Here is a 6472-nt window from a genome sequence, read left to right on the forward strand (position 1 = left end):
TTTATCTACTTCTGGTTTGATTTCCATTCCTGCTTGATACTGATTATGAGTCTGCTAAACTAAGCAGAGAAGTAATCTTAGACTCATTCTCCTCTTGTTTCAAAACTTTCGCTACATTTGAGTCTTGTGAGGTCAGCAGATATGTATACAGTCCTATGATTGCAGATCTATACGTGTATCAATTTTGAGGAGGTCCATACCTCCTTCAGAAGAGGGAATATATAATTTTGGTATACACTGATTTTTATAAATCATTTGATAAGCATGAAGCTTTCTTCTTTTCCTGTCCAACCGCTCTAACACCTTTTGGGGGCAGTCAATCACTCCAAAATTGTAAGTTAGGTGGGGAAGAGCAAATTGATTTATAGCTTGGACTTTGTTTCTAGTTGTCAGTGCTGTTTTCAGTATTAATTTTAGTCTTTTAAAATATTCCTAAGATTTATTAGCATTTATTAATGTTTTATTGCTGATCCTTCATCAATTCCCAAATATTTATACACTCCCTCTTGCTCAAGTTCTTTTATATCACATCCCTGTCCCAAGCTGCTGTTTTCTTGGTGCTGCAGCTTTCCTGCTTTAAAGATTACTTTTGCACATTTAGCAAGACCAAATAACATTCTTGTATCATCTGAAAAGGTTTTGACCACTTGCAGTTGAGCTTTCAGTTCCTTGTCTGATGAACTATACAGTTTTAAATTGGACTATAAACTCTGTTGGCATCAATTCCAACATAAAGTTTATATGTCGTCGGAAGGCAAGTTATTGATCTATAGTTTTTAGGATAGCTTGCAGGTTCGCTCCCAAGTAGGAGTATTGTTTTTCCTGTTGTTAACCAGGTTGGTGTCTGTTCGGGGTGCGCATATAATAGTTCTTACTCATGGCTACATCTTCATGTAAAGATGTTAATACTTCTTGCCAGAAATTAGGTACTGCATTTGGTCCTGCAGTTTTTCAACTAGGGGCTTTTCTTAACTTTGTTTCAATCTCTCTGGCAGTTACTTCATCTAATTTCATATCCTGTACCTTTGAACTTCTTATTCTTTCTTTTACATCTTCTGTCCATTTAGCATCTCTGTCCAGTTCCACAGGATCTTTATAGATATTTCTTCAAAATTTCTAAATCTTGTTTTATTTTTCGGTGGTGTTTCAGTTTCTTTTCCTTGTTTCCTAATTCTCTATAAAAACTTTTCCCTCCTAAATAGCTTGAAACGTGACCTATTAGGACCACTTGAGTCACTTTTCATCTACAGCTTGAAAAATAGTTATGCACCAAGCATATGGAAGACAGCAATGGTTATCCCCTTCACAAGGGTAGACCATCAACTGTCTCCAGTAACTACAGAACCATTATTCTGACTAGTCTAATATGCAAAGCCATTGAACAGATTATCATGGAAAATATCAACAGAGACATTAGCAACCTACAGATACTGGACACGTCTCAGTTTGGTTTTGTAAAAGGAAGATCATGCCTTCATAACCTGGTAGACTTCTTTGAGAAGGTAACTAAGACAATGGATGAAGGGAAAACAGTACACATTGCCTACCTACACCTGGCTAAGGCATCCAACACAGTATCCTACTTAGGTATCGTGGACAAACTCAACAAACTAGGCATAAATCCCTACAGAACTCACTGGATTGTCAGCTGACTCACAGATAGCACCCAAGAAGTCAGGATTGAGACCACCTCCACCAAGAGGCAGATCACCAGTGGAATACTGAAAGGCTCCCTGCTGGAGCCACTCCTTTTTGGCATCTAGTTCTCAGAGGTCAAGGCTAATGCCAAGGGCCTCTGGCTCACCAAGTTCACAGACAACTGCAGATTGAGAGCTGTCATAAATTCCCTCCACAACATTTAACATCTTGCAAGAGGATCTAACACAGACAAATGACTGGTGCCAAAACCATAGATTAAGACTCAATGCAAAGAAGTAGATTGCAGTGCCTTTTGGGAAAATGTCTACACAGGCAAATTATTCCATTAATAAGACACTCTTAAGAGTTGACCTGGTAGCTAGAGATCCGGGAACATATATAGACACATAGTCAACATAGTGAGAAAATCATTCTGTGCCACTCAACTTATAAGTAAGAATATGGCATCCAGGTCCAAGTCAGCTATAGTACCACTTTACTTGTCCCTTATCAGACCCATCCTTGAGTACAGTGCCACTTTGGCGTATACCTGACTAGGCATATGCAGCAGTTGAAACCCCCACAGAGGTTTTTCACCAAGAGAATCCAGGGTATTAACACACTGTCCTATACAGATCAAATCTGTGTTTCACATATACAGCATCCTTAGATCCAGCCCTGATGGAGCTTTTGCACATCCACAAAACGGACAGCACCAGAAACACTAACTCCAGGGATTTGAACTTTACTTGAAACATAAATAGAACATGCTGTTGAGATATATGTGAGTCAAAGGATTTCCATGCTCTGGAATTGGCTCCCCATCCATGTGAAGCAGAGTCCATCCCTAAACTTATTCAAATGTAACCTTGATCATTGGATAGGAAATTGCAAATTCATCCCTCGGTTGGCCCCCATGTCTCTTACAGACAGACCAACAGTAAACATTCCCTAACTAACACTGGATGGGTAATCATAAAATCATCCCCGGCTGGCCCCTATGTCTCTTATAGTCAGAGGCTCAACTAAAAACATTCCCTAGCTAACACATTCCCCACATAACTTTTCAGTAACCTCCTAACTAACATAAGCCTTCTAACAAACATACCCCCAATTAAGATACACATGTACCAGGGGATGCAACTGGATTGGATTGTGTGGCTAGGCTTATAAAGGACCCTGGTGGTCATTAGAGTAGCATATATCTATGAACTTATGCTTACCTCTGCAAATTACAGTACTGTTACAGTTGCTACTTCAGTGCCTTGCTGTGCACTATATCTTGAAATCACACAAAAGCATTCCGCATATGTACACGTCCTCAGCACATGTATGAGCAGTGATATCTCAGAATGTATAGTTGTATTATTATAGACAAAGCTTTTGATTTATTGATCAGTCTCTGTCCCCATTCCCCTGTTGATGATGAATAGAAGGATTAATTGAAAGTACATGTGGCAGAAGTGAAGTCTCTCTGCAAGGTTGATGAGTTTACTTTTTGTGACAGGGTGAGGAATTTGATAGTCCAACATTACCCTGAGTAGATTTAATAGCACTGCATATTGAAAGGAGATATTAGGTGATTCAGACATTTTGGTAAGTATCCCTCCAGGCAGTTGTCAGTGGTGTTGTTCTGAACGCAGCCCACATGTGGGTAGACCCAGGACATGCTGGAGAGATGATGTCTCACTACTGGCCTGCAGATACTTGAGGATTTGCAAGAATTTTTGGCTTTGGAAACTGAAGTTTGGTCCTACCCTGTTTAGTTTGCACCTGTACTGACCCTCATCAGAAGTCAAAGAAAAGTGAGTATGAGTGATGTTGCCAATTATTTGAGGGAGAGCTAGCAGCTCAGAATTAGCAAGTAAAGATACTTAGACATTTTCATAGGAGAACGTTCAATGAAACATTGTTTTTTTTCCATATATACCCTGTACAGAATCAAATCCAGTTAACAAAGTACTCAGAAACATCTTTCTTTTAATGAAAGAGATGCTGAAATAAGTCTGGACCAAAGCTGTACAGTTGTCTGCCATTGATGAAAATTAACTAATTAAAATGACATGGCTGACTGACATCCTGTCAAGCTGCACCATGATGCAGGCAAAATTACTATATCCTATATCAGGTCAGTATAACTGCCCTTCCCCAAATTACAGCAAGTTTCTAAAATTAATTTTACATAAATTAGACAACCTGGGCATATTTTAATGATCTTTGAATCAAGGACTTATGTATTGTTTTCAGACATCTACCAGGGGTGTAGCATTGGCTGCGGTGGTGTAGCGGTTAGCATTGTCACTTCACAACAAGAGGTTCTTTGGTTCAATTTTTGGCTGGCGTGCCTTCTCTGCGGAGTCTGCATATCCTCCCTGTGGTCAAGTGAATCTTAAAGACATGGCGGTAGGTGCATGTGTGTGTGTGCCTTCTGTGTAGGTTGGGTGCTGGGGTGGCCACTTGGCACCATAAAAATTCCACTGCCAATCAATCTGCAGACTGGTGATCTGCTGTGGCAACCTCTAACTGGGAAAAGCTGAAAGACATTGCTTTTTTTAATCACGGGTGTAGCCAGATAATTTAATTTTGTACTAGTTTGCTTTTATTGCTGCCCCCAACCCACCTGACAGTTAAAGATTGACATGTTACAACCCCCTCAGCACTTAACAGATGTTTGGATCACTTTCCCTCTAAAACTGTTAAATATATTTATTTTATTTATTTATTTAATTTATTTTCCATTTGTTTACTGGGTTAGTCCGACTGGACACAAAATAACCGTTTTCAGCAGAGACCCAGGGAGAAAAGCTCCAGATACACTGTAAAAAAATATAAAAAAATATATTTTATCAATCTATGTAACTCTTATCAGAGGCATTAATTGAGATAGTTGTGGACTTAGAGAAACTGTGGCTTTTGCAGACCATACTAAATAATGTCTAGACCGTTGTACTCAGTAGAGTACAAAGAGTATGCCTAGCTATTTTTTTTTTTACATGTACACTTCATCAACACCCCCAATTAATATTCTAACAAAGAAATAAAGGTATTTAGTATAGGTAGCTGGCATGCGTGCTTACAGTGCATGAAGACAGTTACTTAAGGTATTGTTTTGTAATGGAACTAAACTTTGCTTCTAAAGTAACTGACTTTATCTGTGGAATTTATGTTTATGTGTTATTTGTAAAAATTATATTGTATTCTTATTTTTTCCTTTTTTTGTTAGATTCAGAAGGCATTAATTTCTGCTTCACTGAGAAAATCTTATGACAGATAAAGTCAAATACATACCTCTCAGCTGTCCAGATTTTTGCCTCGTTTTTGCTCTGTTTCTCTTAAAATGTTGATTTTCTGGCAAGCCAGTGAGGAGTGAAATCAAGAAATAATGATAGAGACTCAGACTTCATACACCAGAAAATTCTTGCTAATGCAAAACCTGTTATTCTATCAATTTTCTACGTTTGTGAAAGCAGTAAAAAATATCCCTATTTTTCAGCCTTTGTCCCCCATTTTTTATGGCTTTGTCCAGATTTATTGCTCTAAGTTTGAGAGGTATGAGCCAAAACAATATTCTGCACTAGTCTTCTGGAGTTAAGTTGAGAAAGTGACAAGATATAAAAGTAGCTTAAGAAACTGTTCAACATAATGTATAACATGCACCTAAGGTAGTTTGCCTGCAGACTTTGCTTTCTCATAATATTATTTTTAATACATCTAAGAATGCTTTACCAAATGTAAATATTTCACATTTTGTTATATTTTTTAACGTCATAAAACCAGGCATTAGGCAGAGCCCTTTGCTGTATCTTATTTTCTGGCAGCTTTAGTCTGAATGCTTTTCACATTTCCTTGCTTTGTGTTTTCAGGTTCAGCTGGAAGCGGCATCCAATAATTCAGCACCAAGTAGAAAAATGGGAGTGACATGACATATCATCACAAACCTCAGTGCCCATCCCCCCTACGTGCATTCCTAAAATGGTCAAAGAATCAGATTCCGTACTGGTATTAAATTACTTCTTTAATGTCAATTTGCATCTCTCTCAGAGTTACAGCTAATATTTTCGTGTAACTCATTTTTAAAGTCGTCAGATGTGTCACTTTATCAGATTTGTACTGAAACAAGAGGACAGCTTCATTTCTGCATAGTAAAGAACTTTTACATGTGGAGTTATTGCATCCAGCTTGATACTAATTTTGTTCCTGTTAAGGTTTGTGCAAGCTTTACAGAGCCGAGTAGCAAGTAAACCTACTATGCAAATAAAGCAAACGACATGTGAATGAGGCATAAGGAAGCTACTGGCAACACCAATAATGGTAAAAGGGGGTATAGCTCAGTGGTAGAGCATTTGACTGCAGATCAAGAGGTCTCCGGTTCAAATCCGGATGCCCCCTGATTTATTTATTTTTTTTTCTTTCTTTGTATATGTAGCTATGTCAGTAGTCAAAATTTATAAGAGCATTAATTTGGAAAACAGTATAAAATAACTGGATTATCACATCACAAAAATAAAGTTACAAAACAATATATTTTTTTAACAAAACAGGTTATTAAACCATTTTTTTCATTGAAAAGATGCTTGAAAACAATGTTTGGTGCAATTATGTTACTTGCTAACAACACACTAGGAGGAAATGCTTACAGCATAGGGTGAGTTTCTTTGTGCTGCTTGATTGTCTTTGCTTTACCTTGTAATTCCCTTTTATCCCTGCCTTTTGCCAGTTATTCACTTTTAATTACAACGAGTCACAAAACATATTGTAGTACATTATTATTATTATTATTATTATTATTATTATTATTATTAACATCTGATTACCGAAAAAGTCCGACTGGATA

At 37.6% G+C, this 6472-nt stretch overlaps 1 non-coding gene across 1 annotated transcript; it reads left to right on the forward strand.

Annotated features, from left to right (window-relative positions):
* Positions 1-5955: 5955 nt before the first annotated feature.
* TRNAC-GCA lies at positions 5956-6027 on the forward strand. Its single transcript has one exon. It is a non-coding gene; the product is annotated as a tRNA-Cys (tRNA).
* Positions 6028-6472: the final 445 nt, after the last annotated feature.

Source organism: Protopterus annectens, chromosome 1.part1 (genome assembly GCF_019279795.1).
Source record: "Protopterus annectens isolate FY-2018-M chromosome 1.part1, PAN1.0, whole genome shotgun sequence".
Lineage (NCBI taxonomy): Eukaryota > Metazoa > Chordata > Ceratodontiformes > Protopteridae > Protopterus > Protopterus annectens.